This window comes from Ailuropoda melanoleuca, chromosome 3 (assembly GCF_002007445.2).
Source record: "Ailuropoda melanoleuca isolate Jingjing chromosome 3, ASM200744v2, whole genome shotgun sequence".
NCBI lineage: Eukaryota > Metazoa > Chordata > Mammalia > Carnivora > Ursidae > Ailuropoda > Ailuropoda melanoleuca.
In genome coordinates this window covers 57925784-57944619 of record NC_048220.1, presented here as the reverse complement: position 1 = coordinate 57944619, position 18836 = coordinate 57925784, and the positions used below count along the sequence as shown (strand labels likewise).

At 39.9% G+C, this 18836-nt stretch overlaps 1 long non-coding RNA gene across 1 annotated transcript; it reads right to left on the bottom strand.

The window, feature by feature from the left end:
- Nucleotides 1-13299: 13299 nt before the first annotated feature.
- LOC117801405 lies at nt 13300-16675 on the bottom strand. Its single transcript, XR_004623899.1, has 3 exons — nt 16596-16675; nt 14576-14665; nt 13300-13417 (listed from the first exon to the last, which is right to left on the bottom strand). It is a non-coding gene; the product is annotated as an uncharacterized LOC117801405 (long non-coding RNA).
- Between the last annotated feature and the right edge of the window lie 2161 nt (nt 16676-18836).

Here is an 18836-nt window from a genome sequence, read left to right as displayed (position 1 = left end):
CCCCCCGTACCTGTGTTCCCTCTGGGGAACCTCAGTTTGTTCTCTATAGCTAAGAGTCTATGGTACCAAAACCCATTGGTGAAGCCCTTATGCCGGTTACAATTAGATTGAGAGAATGTAAAAACATAGAGTTGATAGGATTATGAGAGTTGTAATGTTTAATCTGATATTCTCTAAAGAAATCCTGTTAAGTTTAACTGAATGTTTTATGGGAATGGATATTAAGTCTGGCTGAGGAACACTTCCTTTACCCTACTGTAAAACCATAACCTATTGACAAAGTCCTAACAGAGGCTACTGTTAGGAACATAAGAGTTGATGGAAATATGGTAAAAATTTGTAGGAGAATTTATGTGTTTGAATAGACTTTCAGACAGATGATAGATCACTCATCATCAGGGAAATACAAATCAAAACTACAATAAGATATCAACTCACACCTCTCAGAATGGTTAAAATAAAAAATACAGCAAACAACAGGTGGTGGCAAGGATGTGGAGAAAGGGGACCCGTCTTACACTGTTGGTGGGAATGCAAGCTGGTGCAGCCACTCTGGAAAACAGTATGGAGGTTCCTCAAAATTATATATATATTTAATGACAAGTATGATTCGTGCACATTGACAATATCAGACAATCTTTTTTTCTTTGCCTTTTTAAGTGTTTTTATTCCAGTAGTACACATAATACAGTATAATATTAGATTCTGGTATACACTATAGTGGTTTAACAATTCCATGTAACAGCCAGTGCTCCTCACAAGTGCACTCCTTAACCCCATCGTCTATTTGACCCATCTCCCCCCCCCACCCCCGCCCTCCTTTCTGGTAACGACCAGTTTGTTCTCTGTTGTTAAGAGTCTGTTACTTGGTTTGCCCTGCGCGTGTGCTTGCTCGCTTTCTCTTGCTCGCATGCACTCACGCGTGCTCCCTCTCTCTCTCTCTCTCTCTATATATATATGTGTATATATATATATATATATGTGTGTGTGTATATATATGTGTATATATATATATATATTTTCTTTCCCCTTCAGTCATTTTTTTCTTCCACATATAAGTGAAATCATATGGTATTTGTCTCTCTATGACTGACTTATTTCACTTAGCATAATACTCTCTAGTTCCATCTAGTCCTTGCAAATGGAAAGACTTCATTCTTTTTTATGGCTGAGGAATATTTCTTTGAGTTTATACACACACACACACACACCACTTCTTTATCCATTCATCAGTTGATGGACATTTGGGCTCTTTCCATAACTTTGCTATTGGAGATAATGGTGCTATAAACATTAGGGTGCATATATGCCTTCAAATTATTTTAGGGTAAATACCTAGTAGTACAATTGTTGGATTGTGGGGCAGTTCTAGTTTTAATTTTCTGGGGAAACTCCATACTGTTTTCCAGAGTGGCTGCACCAGCAGTGTAAGAAGGTTCTCCATTCTCAGCATCCTTGCCAACACCTGTTTCCTATACGGAGTTTAGCCATCCTGAAAGGTGTCAGTTGATACCTCATTATAGTTTGGATTTGTATTTCCCTGATGATGAGTGATGTTGAGCATCTTTTCATGTGTCTGTTGGCCATCTGGATGTCTTCCTTGGAAAAAATGTCTATTCGGCCCATTCTTCAGTTAGATTGTTTCTTGGGTGTTGAGTTTTAGAAGTGGATACTAACCCATTAGCAGATATGTCATTTGCAGATATCTTCTCCCATTTGTAGGTTGCTTTTTAGTTTTGTTGATTGTTTCCTTCACTGTGCAGAAATTTTTATTTTGATGAAGTCCCATTAGTTTATTTTTCCTTTGTTTTCCTTGCCTCGGGAGACATATCTAGTAAGAAGTTGCTACGGCCAGTGTCAAAGAGGTTACTGCCTGTGTTCTTCTGTAGGACTTTACTGGTTTCAAGTCTCCCATTTAGGTCTTTCATTCATTTTGAATTTATTTTTGTGTCCAGTTTCATTCTTTTGCATGTTGCTGTCCATTTTCCCAACACCATTTGTTGAAGAGACTGTCCCACTAGATATTCTTTCCTGCTTTGTCAAAGATTAATTGGCCATATATTTGTGGGTTCATTTCTGGGCTTTCTGTTCTGTTCCATGGATCTATGTGTCTGTCTATTTTTGTGCAGTACCATACTGTTCTGTTAACTACAACTTTATAACATAACTTGAAATTTGGAATTGTGATGCCTCCAGCTTTGCTTTTTCTTCCTCAAAGTTGTTTTGGCTATTCAGGGTCTTCTGTGGTTCCATACAAAATTTAGGATTGTTTGTTCTAGCTGTGTGAAAATGCCGGTGGTATTTTGATAGGGATTGCATTAAATGTATGGATTGCTTTGGGTAGTGTACTTGTTTTTCCAATCCATGAGTATGGATTTCTTTGTGTCATCTTCCATTTCTTTCTCCAGTGTTTATTTATAGTTTTGAGTACAGATCTCTTACCTTTTTTACTAGGTTTATTCCTAGGGGTTTTGGTGCAATTGTAAATGGGATCGATTTCTTGATTTCTCTTTCTACTGCTTCATTATTGGTGTATAGAAATGAACAGATTTCTGTACATTGTTTTGTATTCGGTGACTTAATTCATGCATCAGTTCTGTCAGTTCTTTGGTAGAGTATTCTGGGGTTTTCTATATAGAGTATCATGTGATCTGCAAATAGTAACGTTTTTTATTTCTTCCTTGCCAGTTTGGATGTCTTTCTCCGCCCCCCCCCCGTATGATTGCTGTAGCAAGGACTTCCAGTACTATGTTAAATAATAGTGATGAGTGTGAACATCCCTGTTTTACTCCTGACCATAGAGGAAAAGCTCTTAATTTTTCCCCATTGAGGGTGATATTAGTTGTGGGTTTTTCATATATGGCCTTTATTATGTTGACATAATGTTCTCTCTAAACCTCTTTTGTTGAGGGTTTTTATAATGAATTGGATATTGTACTTTGTCAAATACTTTTTCTGCATCTATTGAAAGGATCGTATTGGTTTTTTTTTCCTTTTTTATTAATGTGGTGTATCACATCTATTGATTTACAAATATTGAACCACCCTTATAGCCCAGGAATAAATCCAATCGATTGTGGTAAATGATACTTTTGATGTAGTGTTGGATTTGGTTTACTGGGTTTTTTTTTAATTGAGAATTTTCACATCTATGTTCATTAGGGATATTGGCCTATAATTCTCCTTCTTGGTGGGGTCTTTATCTGGTTTTGATATCAAGGTAATGGTGGCCTCACGGAATGAATTTGGAATTCTTCCTTTCTCTTATATTTTTTTGGAACAGTTTGAGAAGAACAGGTATTAACTCTTAAGTGTTTGGTAGAACCACCTGTGAAGCCATCTGGCCCTGGACTTTTTACTTCTTGGGAAGGTTTTTTGTTTTTTTAAGAGAGGAAGAGGGTGGGGTAGGGAGGGGCAGAGGGAGAGAGAGAATGTTAAACAGGCTCCATGCCCAGTGCAGAGCCTAATGTGGGGCTCCTTCTCACAACCCTGAGATGATGACATGAGCCAAAATGAAGACTGGGACACTTAACTGACTGAGACAGCCAAGTGCCCTTCTTGGGAGATTTCTGATTACTGATTCAGTTTCTTTGCTGGTTATCTGTCCAAGTTTTCTGTTACGTCCTCCTGTTTCAGTTTTGATGATTTAGTAATATATTCATTGCTTCCAAGTTGCCCAATATTTTTGCATATAGTTTTTCATAATCTTTTATAATTGTATTTCAGTGGTGTTGGTTTCTTCTAATTTGTGATTTTATTTATTTGGGTCCTTTCTCTTTTCCTTTTGATAAGTTTGGTTAGGGGTTTATCAATTTTATTTTTTTAAAAGAACAAGTTCCTGGTTTCATTGATCTGTCCTATTGGGTTTTTTATTTTTTGTTTTGTTTTTAGTTTCTGTAGCATTTATTTATGCTCTGATCTTTATTATTTCCATCTTTCTACTGGCTTTAGGCTTCATTTGTTGCTCTTTTTCGTTCCTTTAGGTGTAAGTTTAGGCTGTTTGAGATTTTTCTTGCTTCTTGAGGTAGGCCTATATTGCTATAAACTTCCCTCTTAAGACAACCCACTTTTGCTGCATCCCAAAGGTTTTGGACTACTGCGTTTTCATTTTCATTTGTTTCCATATATTTTATTTCTTCTCTTACTTCCTTGACCCCTTCGTTGTTTAGTAGCATGGTTAACCTCCATCTATTTGTGGTGTTTCCAAATTTTTTCTTGTGGTGGACTTCAAGTTTCATAGCATTGTGGTCAGAAAATATGTGTGGTATGATCTCAGTCTTTTTGTACTTGTTGAGGCCTGATTTGTGACCTAGTATGTGATCTGTTGGGATTAATGTAGAGCATGAAATCAGCCATAATACCTGGCTCCCTAGAATGTAACGTGGAGGCCACTGAAGGCAGGGAAGGTTTGGAGGAGGGTGGAGGCCTTTGGAACGCCGAGGCCTACATGACCGCTCTGCCGTTGAAATGCCCGCTAGGGGGAAATTTTCCTAGCCCAGTCTCCCTGTGATCTAAGAGATGTATGCATTGTCCCTTAGGCTATGTTTAGCAGAACTTGTAGAACACGCAAATTAGCATATCGTATCTTTCCCGTAAACAGATCCTCCCAGTTTCAGTAAGACCTGGTGTCACACATCCTGTCCTTGAGGAATAGTGATAAGGATTTGTGATCATTCTGAAGGACCAATAAAAGCAGGAGCAAAGAAGAGCAAAGGGTCTTCCTCTCTGAGCGTTGACCCTCTTGCCTTCACCTCTCCTTCACAGCAAAGTTTGGAGTAATGTTTCATTCGTTGGTACAGGGATTGCTGGCCATTCCCGGTAGTGATCTATTCTGGAGGAGATCCCATGTACACTTGAAAAGGATGTGTATTCTGCTGCTTTGGGATAGTATGTTTTGAATATATACGTTAAATCCATCTGGTCTACTGTATCATTCAAAGCCATTGTTTCCTTGTTGATTTTCTGCCTAGATGATCTGTCCATTGCTGTAAGTGGGGTGTTAACATCCCCTACTATTACTGTATTATTATCAATAGTTCCTTGATGTTTGTTTTTAATTGTTTTCTATATTTGCAGGCTCCCAAGTTAGGGACATAAGTATTTACAATTGCTAGATACTCTTGTTGGATAGACCCCTTTATGATGATATAGTGCCCTTCTTCATCTCTTATTCATTCTTTGGTTTAAAGTCTAGTTTTTCCGATATCAGTATGGCTACTCTGGCTTTCTTTTGATGTCCATGAGCATGGTAAATATTTCTCCATTCCCTCACTTTCAATCTGCAGGTGTCCTTAGGTCTAAAATGGATCTCTTGGGGCTTGGGACGCCTGGGTGGCTCAGTCAGTTAAGCATTTGACTCTTGATTTCAGCTCCGCTCATGATCCTCGGGGTCGGGGGATCAAGCCTCGCATTGAACTCCACGCTGGGCATGGAGTCTGCTTAAGATTCTCTCTCTCCCGCTGCCCTTCCCCCCCAACTATAAATGAATGAATGAATGAATGAATGAATGAGTTTCTCCTGCAGGCAGCATATCCACAGGTCTTGTTTTTTTTAATCCATTCTAACACCCTGTGTCCTTTGATTGGAGCACTTAGTACATTTTCATTCAGAGTAATTTACTGATATATACATTTAGTGCCATTTTATTACTTGTGTTGTCATTGTTTTGGGAGATTGTCTCTGTCACTTTCGGACTTTCCTTTGCACTCAAAGAGTCCTTTTTAATATTTCTTGCAGGGCTGCTTTAGCAGTCATGAACTCCTTTAACTTTTGTCTGGGAAACTCTTTATCTCTCCTAATATTCTGAATGATAACTTTGCTGTATATTCTTGGCTGCATATTTTCCCCATTTAGCATGTTGAATATATCATGCCATTTCCTTCTGGTTTCTGTTGAGAAATCCACAGCTTCCCTTCTACGTTAAGGATTTCTTTTGTTGCTGCTTTTAAGATTTTTTTTTAATCACTATATTTTGCCAGTTTAATTACAATATGTCTTGGTTTGGCCTGCTTTTGTTGATTTTCATGGGAGTTCTCTGTGCCTCCTAGATCTGGAAGTCTGTTTTCTTCCCCAGATTAGGAAGTTTTCAGCTATTATTTCCTCAAATTTTCTGCCCCCCTTTTCTATCTCTTCTTCTGGGAGTCTCTAATATGAATGTTACTACATTTGATGGAGTTACTGAGGTCCCTAAGTTAATTCTCATGTTCCATAATTCTTTAGTTCAACTTTTTTTCCATCATTTTGTCTTCTATATTTTACTCATTCCTCAGCTTTTTCCAGCTTGTGTTCATTGCATCAAGCCTGTTTTCAATCTGTTGTTGTATTTTTCATTTGTTTCATTTTTAACTCTTTTATGTCTGCAGTAATGGCCTCCCTGAAATCTCCCATTCTCTTCTCAAGCCCAGGAAGTATCCTTATGATTGTTGCTTTAAATTGTCCATCAGTCATGTTACTTACATCTGTTTCACTTAGATCTGTTGCTGTGACCTTATCTTGTTCTTTAATTTGCGATGGATTTCTTCATCTTGGCACCTTCTCTGTGTTTGAAGATCATCTCTGTCATCTTCTGTGTGTCAGAAAACCCCATTATGTAATAGCTTTATGAAGAGGAGGTCATATAGTGTCCAGGCCCTGGCTTCAGGGAGTGCCTCTGGTGTGTGCTGCTTGTAGTCTGCTATTATGTTTTGGCTGCTCTGTTTTTGAGGTCATGGGCAGAGGCTCTCCTTGCCTGAAGTGGGCAGTGTTTTGTTTTGGGCCAGAATGTGGCAAGTTTTAACAAGGTGCGCTCTGGTCTGCTTGTTAAATGAGACCTGATGCTACTTCCACTAGAACTGAAGCCCTACAGAGCTCTCTGGTCAGGCAGAGTGGTGTGGGCAGGCATTTCTGCCGGTCTTTTGTGGCGGGTCTCACCAAGCTGGGACTAGGGCAGGCTTGATGGAGAAGGGCAATCGCACCACAGTGCAGGGGTGTGGAGAAAACAGGTTAGGCGGCCAGTGTCAGTGCTGTGCTGCTTAACGCAGGTGGTTCTATGTTTATCCTGAGCGCTGGGAAAGGACAATGGTGTCAGCCAGCTCCTTTGTCCCCATAGAGTCATCTCCCTGAACACTGCCTCTCAGAGGCTCACTCTGAGAGAAGTGAATAATCTGCCCTTTGTGTGTCCCCCGCATTCCTCAAACAGATGTGCCAAAGCTTTCTGCCCCCTTGGTTATTTGCAGGCCTTTGCACCCTCTATCCGTTTCTCCCCCAGACCCTGTTTCCACACTTCCTACCTTCCCTGATATGGCCTCTTGTCTCCCACTAGTTGTGCAGTTTGTTCTCTCAGTCCTCGGGATGGTTCTGGGGTATTTAGAATGGTTTAATAGTTATCTAGCTGTGTTGCAGGGACCGGAGGAGCTTAGGGTCATCCTACTATGCCACCAGCTTAGTACTCAGACAAGATTTATTCTTAAATTTTGGAAGGCAGTATTTTCTCACAGGGAAAAAAATCTTCTGGGTGTGCAAAGGGGTTTTTAAAATAGTCTCATTACTTAATAGTAACAAGTGATAGCAAAAGAAGTGAGATAAGTGAAGACCGTTCTTTCCATTGTATGACCCACTCCATCTACCCAAAGTAGGAAGGATTCTGCATGACACACATTTTAGGTCCTTAAATTCTTACTCTTCAGTGACTTCCTAGCATCCATAGAAAAAGCTAGAGCACAATCTCGTCTTTCTTTTTTAGGATAGCAGCATCTTTCTCTCCTATTTTAGCTCAGGTCCTCCAGAAAGTAGAGTCTGTAACAGAAACCTCGGTGTGGTAGATACTTTGGGAAGTCACCCAGGGAGGAGGAATGAGGGCAGAACTGAAACATGAGAGGAATGAGGCAATTCAGAGATTTGTTTTCAAAGAGGTGGTCCTAAAATCATATTAATGGTCCATTTTGACTCCTTTTTCTTGTCAGTGTGGGGAAAAAAAGAATCTGAAAAATTCATCTAGGTAATAAGGGCTTGGGGGGTACACACCTTTTATGGGCGGCTGAACTTCTTTAAAGAAAGACGAACTAATTATGCATGGAAACCACCTACTGCACCTACATATACATTTCTCTTACCTTTCTAAATTTTACGCTGAGAGAAAGAGTTGAGGGGGGGAAACACAGGCAGAGGGAGAGAGAGAGAATCTTAAGTAGGCTCCATGCCCACCACAGAGCCTGACATGAGTCTTGATCTTACAACAACCCTGAGACTGTGACCAGAGCCGAAATAAAGAGTCAGTCTGATGTTTATCTGGAGTTTCTGGGAAAGAATCTTCCTTCTTTATTCAGACTGTCAGTAGAATACAGTTGTAGTACCGAGGTTCTGTTTCCTTGCTGGCTATTGGCTGTTCTAGATGCCACCTGCATCCCTTGGCTCATTGTCCCCTTCATCTTCAAAGTCAGTAATGGTGAGTCGAATCCTTACACTGCATCTCTCTGATTCCAGCTGGGAAACGGTCTCCTCTTTTATTTTTTGTTTCATGTGTTTTGCAATAGTACAGTAACATATAAGCAGTATGAATCCAGTCTTTGTCTAATTTAGTCAACTTTTCATGAAGTTACCAAATTTTTCTAAAATAGCACTTAAGACAATCAGCCTCCTTCCTTAAAAGAGTTTCTCCTCTTTTTATAGGCTGATGTGATTAGATTTAGCCCAAACGAATCATCTTTCAATCTCAAGATCCCCAAACTTCTTCACATCTGGATAGTCTTTTGCTATGTAATGACACATTTACAGGTTGCAGAGATTAGGGAGTAGACGTTTTTGAAGGGTGCTTATTCATCCTACAGCAGAAGGGTAGGCAAGAACCTATTAGAAATCAGACCGGACAGCATTAGGAGTTCTGTTAAAAGCTGCATTGTATTGACCTGGCAGTAGGGTCCTATCTTGTGCAAATGAATTATAATAAGAAAAACCCTATGCAAATGAAATGAATAATAATTAGGGGTGGAGGCACCTGTGGCCTGGAATGTCTCACTATGGGGGAGGGTGTAGGAGGAGTTTGAAAAGATTTTCAGATAGAGATCAAGCATGGTGTCAAGGAAGGAGAAGAATTTGACACCTGCAAAAAGTAGTATAAGAGAGATCTCACATTGCAGACTTGTGTTCTTTGTGACCCAGGTTGGAGTTGATGTTACATAATAAGTCATGTAGTTTTACATCCAAGTTGCCTTATCTAGTTAGTGTGTCATTGCTGCTTTAAAAAACAAAACAAAGCTCTCATTTATTAACAAATGTTCCTGGAGCAAAGCAGGTAATCAGTCTTCTGGGTGCTTGATGTAGGGGTGTAAAGCAATCTAATCAGTCTAGACCTTGGATTCCATTCCCTTCTCTTATCATCATCCTGGAGAGTTGGGCCAATCCAAGGGAAGTAGCAGGGAGACAACACTATTTCTTAATGTTTGGAGTCAAGGTTGAAACATTGTATTATGAGTTACAGAAAACCATTCCCCTCCCTTTAGAGACAAAGAGTTTGCAATGTATTTTACTCTTCTCATTTCATCTACCTAGTTCTTTAATATTTTCTGTTATATCAAGATTTTGCATCTAAATTATTCTTGGTACATTGTTTTCATTTTATCTACTCGTGAGTTTTGTAGTTATTTGTGTAACTGTCAGTCATTCTATCAGTAATTCTTCTGAAAGACCTTTTATAAAACTATTTTTCTATTCTTTAATTCTTAATTGGATAGACATATATCTATACATCTGTATGTGCTCCAAGTAAGAAAAATAGAATCATTTGTTTCTAAAAATCATTTTGCAGCGCTAACATTCAATCAGGCTCTTTATAAGATGGCTTTTTCTTTTCCTGCATATTCTGGATTCATCCTTTTCTCTCCATCCAAATTTCTTTTCTTCCACTTTAGGCTGAAATATTCAGCCTTTAATTTCTGTGTTAACCTTCAATTTATTTCCTACCCAGTCTCTACCTAGTTCCATCAATCCTCATTCAGATGCTAATCCACTTTCATAAAACATTTTGACCTTACTGGTTGGTTACTTGGGACCTTGCTAAACCTGCCTAATGTAGGGTACTCCTTTTTTGGATGGTCTTTGGCATTTCTTTCCCCTAATCAAATCCTTACATTTCTTTCAGTGCCAAATGCAGATTACATCTTCTCTGCCTGATGATACCTGGCAACTTGTCTTTTCCTTGTCTCAATTCATATAATATCTATCATCCACTTGAAGGACATTAGCCTAAGTTATATGTACTTTATGCTTTTCTCTCATTTCTTCTGTGATTGATTCTTATTTCCTCTATCATACTTTAAGTTTGGTTAGGTCAGTGATTGTTTCTTCTTTTGCAGTCTCCCCTGCACCTGGCGTGCTGCTATTCTCACAGTAAGAGTCTAAGACATTTGCTGTTCACTGAATAACTAAGTTTATGGTAGATGACTCAGCTCAGTAATTTAATATAAATTAAAATTTAACTACAAAAGTTAAAAATGTGTGCGTGGTTTGAAAATGAAAACTAAAAGTCTCCTGGGCTTCCCTTTTCCCAATGTAAACTCTTAGTGGTTCCTCATATATACTTAAAAGAAATATTTTTACTTATTTACATCATACTAACTAGAACTCATATTCACATATATGTAGGAAAACATATAGGAAACAATGTATATATTTTATTTTTTTTCCTCACTTATGTTTCTTTCTCACTTAGTTTGATCTTTCTCTATCAGCATTTTTGGCCATATGTTATTATTTTTTTAATGACTAGCATTTCATTGTATAAATTTGCCAAGCACTATCTTCCATTTATGGATATTGAAGCCATTTTGAGTTGTTCATAGTTTCGTTTATACATCAAATAGGAAGCATAGCTTTTAACCAAAAATCAGTCTTGACAGCCTACTGCTCTGGAACAAATGTATCTACATTCCCATATCAGATCTCTTAATATAAATTCCTGGCTTTGGAGATGGGAGGTTTACTTAACTATGAAAAGTCCATGGGAAATACACTAGGTGGAGCTCAGTAATAGAAAAGAATAAAGTTAACATTTGCACACTTGACTTGCAACTGAAATTATCATACTTGCAACACTATTTTTCTTGGGATGTTCCAGGCAGAGACACGAGGCAAAAACACAGACTTTGAGATGGAAACAGGTGGCTTGAGTAGAGTGAGGAAGAAAGTGAGTAGTATGAAATAGAGAGGCTGTACAGGTCCTATAAACTCTTCCAAGTACTTTGCCTTGTTCTGAGTGAAATGGGAAGACATTGAAGGGTTTTAAACGTGACTTAATCTAACTTATATTTTTAGTAGAGTCACCTGCTATTTTGAGAATACATTGAAGGGGGGCAGGGGAGGAGAGTGACTGTCGCTATGGACTGTGAAATCTAAGCTGCTGTGTAGGAGAAAGTGAGTGTACTGCTATGGGGATGGACAGTGAAGACCTGATGGGATGAGTGGATCGTAGACCCCAGGGGAGTCAAAGAGCTGGTAGAGTACAGGTATTAAAAGGGAATGAATGAGAAAATAGGAGTTGTTGGTCTGCATGTAAGATGCATGAAACTGACATTATAAAGGAGATGCAGTTACAATGACGACCAGATCTAGAACTTGGTTATGATAGCAGAAGAGAAAGCTTAGAGAGGGTGAAGGGTAAGAGATTGAGGATCTGATAGGCCAGGGCAGTGTTAGTCAGCTGGGAGCTAATACTTCAGGGCTGCTGGGGAAAGACTTCTGGTGCAGTGGAGGGCAACAACAAACAGGGCATGGTGGTAGAGTCGGATGCCATCTTCCTTATTCAACAGTTGAGAAATTCTTCTAAACCAGAGAATAGTCAAGAAAAAGTGTCATGATTTGTGTACTTTAGGGTCATGCTTTTAAGAACAGAGTTCTAGAGCCAGACAGCCTGGGCTTAGATGTCATCTGCTATTTACTAGCTGGGTGACCTGAAGCAAATTCCCAACTGTAAATTGGAGATGGAAGTACCTCCCTCCCAAGGTTGTTGCAAGTCTTATTTGAGATAATATATGTAAAGCACATAGACCAGCGCCTGGTGCAGACTTAGTGCCATGTAAGTGCCATTAGTAATGTCACTTTCTTCCCTTGGGTATCACAGGGTATGTCAAAGAAATAGTCACCACGTGCATTGTAAATTGGTTAGAGAGGAAGTTGGTGGAGAGCAATTTGTCAATGACTTTATAAAGCAGTTCTATTTCTAGGTGTTTATCCTTAGCTATACTTGCCCATTTATAAAATGACATATATACAAAGATTTTCTTGCTCTATAATTGATAATAGTAAAAAGTTTGGAAAAACATACATCCATAGAACATATCCTATGCAGCCTTTGAAAAGAATGCATTAGCTTCCTAATGTGGATAGACAATTCTCTAGGATATATTGTTAGGTTAAAAAAAAAAAAATCAAAAGCAGGACAGTATACATACGTAGCTGGCATTTGATATGTACATATGTATTTCTGTGTGTGTGTGTCAATGAATATAGTATTTTTGGAAAGTCACAGAGGAAACCCCTGCTTCTCAGAGGAAAACTGAGTAGGAGATAGGGGTCAGAGCACCATTGCCTTCTAAATTTACACTCTGTGGCAGCTCTTCTATTTTGTATTGTGTATATGTTCAAAAATATAAGTCTTGATTTTTACAATGTCAATTTCCTAAGAGGGGCACATCCCTTCAGGAGATATTTCTTGATAGCTTCCCTGTACAACCAAGTCCAGGCAGCTTGTATGAGCGTCTGAGGAAGACTAACGTTAGTTCTTCCCCTTGAGGTACTTTTGGGCAGGCAGGATGCATTGATGCAATCATTAGAGAATAAACCAAGATGTGCAATAGAACAGTCCAGGGTTCTAACAAGGCTAAGAGGCTGACAACTATTTCAACTTGGGACTTTTGAATTGGAAACTAGATCCACATATACATTTTGACTCAGCAAAATGATCAGTATCCCTATATATTTGCTTTAGAAAAAAAAAAAAAGCCTCTCCAAGTTATCTGTCACATATAGCAGTATGAAAGCAAGAGATCTATTTATTCTTGTTCCAGCTGCTTTCTAGTAGCACTTCAACTAAGATGCTCTATTTATTTAAACCTAAATTTAGCATGAGGTGCCTGGGCAGCTCAGGACACTGTAATGAAATGTGAGTGAGTGGCACTGGGATCCATGGCTGCTGACGAGAATGTAGGACGTTAGTGTTTCCAGCAAGTCTTAAGGCCATGACACACATGGAAAAGAAAATAAGAAGAAGTAATTGAGATTCTGAGAAGGGACATTGAGAGTTACCTCCAAATAGAAACTGACCTTTTTTTCTTTTTCGTATCCTTAATCCCCTTCTAACCAAATATCACAGCGATGTGTTGGAAAAGCAGGCATGGTTTCTGTGCTTCGGGCCACGGCCGGTGTGGGAACAGAGCAGTTTCTAATCCTGTACCAAATATAAAATTAACTTAAAAAATGGCTTTCTGTTTCAGTTTGTTTGCTCATAAGTTACAAAGCCTTGATAGATATTTGAGGAAAATGAAAGCAATAAGCTCAAAGTTGTTCAATGGAGAAAAATAGCTGCTTTGTGACACAGACATTTCTGAGAAACCTCTACCCTCAACCCTCTGTGCTTAGCCCCACCTTCCCTCTGAAGTCATACATTAGGAAGAATGTGCTGTGTTGAGCAACGCTGTACCACACATGGGCTGTCGACCAAGGGAAGGCTATTTCCATGCTAGATGGATTCCAAAGAAATACATTTTGCTTCAGGCTAATCCTGGAGTCTGCTCTTGCCCAGAGGGGGCCCTTGTGGTCTTGAAAGCCTGAAGACCCATCAGAATAATTCAGAAATTGAAGGTTTGAGTTCACTCTAGGGCATAACCAGGGACGAGGTTTGGCCCACGGGTCTTAGGCCACCCTAACGCCATTTGAAGGCAAAGTCAATAACTGACCTGATTTCTCTGGAGTCTTCAGGACAGTCCCCACCAACACTTGCCCTGCTCTAAGGCCGGCAATAAAGGTGTCCTGAGTATAGGACCGCTGAGGCCAGGGGAGCCAGGTGGGGTAGTAGCTTAAGGACTACCACACCCCAGCAAGGAATGTCAGGAATCCCAGCTGCTATCAAAGTACTTGGGAGACCATCAGACTTACTTACTCCCTTCATGGGTGTCGGATCCACCTAATGAATCTTTTACCCACGTCTTCTGTTCTCATCAAAATGTCTGCTAGGATCAGGGTCAAGCCTAGTCCAACCAAAATGGCCACTACCCTACTTTCTTCATAAAGTTCCTAGCAGCCCCTTTCTCCCGGGTCGGACCAGGCTTTCTGCCCTCCTTAGGTAAGAAGGCTTGACATTTTTTTTATTCTGCTCTGCTCAGATACCCTTCCCACAATGCACATTTCCACAGTAACCTGCATACATTTAAAATGTTTATACCTCTCTAGCTTGACTATTTAGGCAATGGTTCTGGCCTGGGATGAATCTGTCTTACCCATGCTTTCCTCAAGCTCACCACCACTAGATCTATCTTCTTACCTCAGAGCTCCCAGAAAACCTGATAGCCAGGGAAGCACTCTTTGGAATACTTCATTGGAAATGTACCTTAGCTGAGATGTGCCTGGTGGCTGAGCTCTAAACAGGTCCCCAAACACTCATCCATGCCATCTCAGACACACTGGAACCAGATGGTCTCTAGAAAAGAAAAGTGAGATTAGGCATGTAAGTCTACCTTGACAAATGCCACCCTAAAGGAAACACTCACCTCATTCCAGGTCTATAATTCTAAGTGTGAACAGAAGTACTGTGTTTTTTCTGTACCTGTAAGAAGGGTCCTATTTTATTCTTCTAGAAAATGACAAAGGGATTCTTGTTCTTCGGTTTTCTAATTCAGGTTCTAGAAGTCGACAGAGCATGACAAGTCCTCCTCTTCTCCTAGTCCCACTCCACTGCTTCCAAAAGGTCATCAGAGAAGGAGCAAAGCCCAAGATGCAGAAGTGTTGTATTGTTAAAAGACTGTCAGACTGTGGGATTGACAGTACAGGGAACTCAGTATATCGAAACAGGAAACAAATAGGGCCCATGTGCCCAAAGTTAATAGAGCTCCCAAGGGTGATTTGGTTTCAAGGGCACAGTTTCTGTCCTGCAGAATCTCACTCAGTTAAATAATAAAACTAAAGTAGCAGAAAGCAGGCTCTCGATCCATGAGTTCCTGCTGAGAGCTCAAGCTCTGCCCGGTGTGGAGGGGTGCAGACAACAGCTTTCCTATCTTCAGGGGCCCATGATCCAGTTGTGGAGGGAGACACACACCCAAGAGCAGCAGAGCAGAGCACTGAACAATGTGTAATTAAGTGCTAAGTGTTTTCTGAGGCAAGGGGGAAGATTGGGTCCTCCAGAAAAGACTGAGTGAAAGAGAGGACCAGGCACTGGACCCTGCAGGGAAGGAGTAAGGACAGGTGGAGAGAAAGAAACAGAATGACCCTCCCTCCTGGAGCTGGAACGAACAAGCTCTGTTCATGGGCAGTAAAGAGGGCAGACTGATGAGACCAGACCATCTGCCCTGTGTTAATAATTTCAGAAGTTCCACTTTCAGGTTATGCAACACAGAGGAGAGAATGTGTGGATCTAATGACTAGATATGTAAAAGCAAAACAGGATTCATTTTGCTTTGCCCTTGCATCATGTATCTATGACCGTGGCCTCAGAAATGGGACTATAGTGACAAGCCTTGAGCTGAGAATGGGGACTTTGAAAGAAACATTTTTCATCAGTTACTTTCTGATCTCCTTGACCATGATCATTTAAGTCTTTTCCTTTACTTCCAGCTATTGAATTTTCAGCCTGAGATTCCAACCCAATACCTATTCCTGTATAAAATTACTGAAGAGTCCAGCTGACTAAAAATACAATATCAGGCTTATAGAGGATTTAGAAAAAGAAGCCAAAAGAAAATAGTTCAATACGCTTCATGTTATATTTAAAATAGAACTTAACAAATAAAACACAAATATGGTTAGTCAATAAAGCTCTGTCTGCCACTAGTAAGCCACATGACCTTGGGAAGAGGGAAATAGACTTCCGTACTTGTGATAAATGAAGCGGAACACTTTGTGAATACATATTGATCACAAATATTATCTTAGATTTACTTTTTTTATAGGATTTTATTTTCCTGCAAAATGAATAATATGCAAATTTACTCTTTTCCTCTTCATTAAAATGGATTTTTTTCCCTTGCAGAAAAGCCTAATACCTATAAAAATGTTAGGCAAAATTTGAAATTAATGAATAAAGAATGTATATGACTTTGTAACAGTCCTTGGGGAGGTGAGGCCATCTGGCTGTATAATTCCCAACCCACCTGAGACATGTTCCTGTAGCTGTATGCTGCTCACTGATTTTGTACTTTTTGATAAAGATCACGTGAGAAATTAGCAGCCTTCTGCTCAAAATGCGAGCTCCCCATACCTATTACAACATAATGGAAAAGTAAATGTGAAATATTTCCCTTGTCCTTTGACAGGCTACCCTTTATCAGGCTCTAATTTGAGCTGCTTTTCCGTCAGCATCTGTGCCTGAGTATACCGGTGGCCGTGCCTGCGCTCGCTGACGATGCGTAACTTACCCGGATGACACACCCCAAAAGCCACCGGAGAGGCGAACGTGGGTTCCTGGCACTCCTGAAACAGCGCAGAGCTGCGTCCAGACCGATTCCCCAAAATTCAAAAGGAAAATCGTAAACAGCAAAATACTTTTGTTAGAAGTCTAAAAAGTTTTGAAAGCAAGCAGAGAGTACGCCCACCACACAGACCCATGGATCACAATAAGGAAGACGGTCAGCAGGAACCTCCCTATCTTTTCACAGGGAGGCAGCGGAGACCCTGGGTGAGGAGTCAACAGCTGCAGTCTTGGCTCACACAATCACTGTCCACCTCAGGCAGATTACTTAACCAGGCTGAGTCCACATTTGTAAAGTAGGACAGTGATTCCACATTTCCAGGTGGTTTTGACAATTACAGATAATATATTTGAAGGAAACAGCACTCAAAAAGTGTTCAAAAATTATACCTATTGTTATTAACTTAGCTGCTGGTAATGGTTATATTATTTCCACTTTTTTTTTTAAGATTTTATTTATTTATTCAACAGAGATAGAGACAGCCAGTGAGAGAGGGAACACAGGCAGGGGGAGTGGGAGAGGAAGAAGCAGGCTCATAGCGGAGAAGCCTGATGTGGGGCTCGATCCCACAATGCCGGGATCATGCCCTGAGCCGAAGGCAGACGCTCAACTGCTGTGCCACCCAGGCGCCCCTATTATTTCCACTTTTATCATTGACCCATCATTGAAGAATTAGAAGGTAAGAGACCTAATTTGGTACATTTTCAAAACCCACCATCCTACACGCTTTGGAACCAGGAATATCCTGTCTTGCCACAGTAACATCTTTTTTGCAGTTAGTACCAGACTGTTTCCTGGCACAGAGCATATTTTCCTTTTTATGGAAGTGACTGCAATATTACAAAGATGCTTTTAATCAGAAACAGGCCACCTAAGCAAGAAACATCTCCTCAATAGGAAGTAAAATGTTACGGTTCCATCATTTTGCCACAAGGGGGGCACCATGCTGGGAAATGCTTTTGCCCACTTTTCGCTCCTTGTCTAATCAATTTTTATTCTTTTCACAGTCACATGTAATGGGGTTGGAAATGGCTAAATAAAGTGAAAGATGTTTTGAATTGCATTACTAAGTGGGAGCTGCATTATTTCATAAATGAATAGTGCTACCCACATTCATATAATTTATGAATCGAAGTGTCATTTGGGGGAAAACGTCAGTGTCAGATTTTGCATTTAAACGCTTGCATTAGCTGTCAGCTGTGCAAAGTTCCATAAAGACAAACAGCTCCGCGGTAGGCACACAGATGAGTGTATTCATGGCCCACATTTGCAAGTAGACGTGATACTGTAATCATGAAGAAGTTCTCTGTAGTCAACTCCTTTGGAGCTTGTCTAAAAATTCCTAACTTCCTTTCTGAACACAGCCACAGCTACATGATCCATACTAAGTAGCAGAGCCTTTTGAGACTTCAGAATTTCCTTTTAATTCTGTCTTTGCAGGAAATTAACCTTATGTTTATTATTAACTTTTAGACCAATCAAAAAATGAAATTTAATAAGCTATATAGACAGTGGCATAGAATAAGTAGTATTTACATTGCAAATTTTAAATCCATATTTCTGTACTACTGAAACCTTCCAAATTAATGGATACTTACTAAATATTACTCTTGGTGATGGTGGTGTGCGTGAGCATCTGTGCACACGCACCCACAGCCTATAGAGGAGGAGGAAGGGAAGAGGACGGGAGAAGACTTTACCATCAAATGTTAAAAGTGTTTGTTAGTTAGTGAAAGTTGTCAAGTAGAGCACAATTTAATGAAATACATCTTTAAATACATACTTCACTTCTTATTCATTTATTCAACCCAGAGTTTATTCAGCATCTTTGTGCTGAGCAAGTCGCTGATAGTGAACATACTAAGTCTGCATGATATATGGTCCTTGTCCTCAAGGACCAAGTCAGGAGGTAGAGAAACTTAGGGGCTACAGATAAATCAAAAATGCACTCTAGGGTTATTAATGGGATAAATGTTTTAAGAGAAGTGTAGCCAAGGTTTCAGTTTCAGACAAATGGGGCAACCCCTAACTTAGCTGGTGGGAGGGTAGCCTATGTCAGAAAATTGTAGCATTGGTACTGATGCTTGGAGGATAACTGGGATAGCCAAGGGAAGATGAGAGGAACAAGGGCATTTTAAGAAGAGGGAACAATATGGGCTGCAGAAAGTCTCTCTCTGAGGTTTAAGA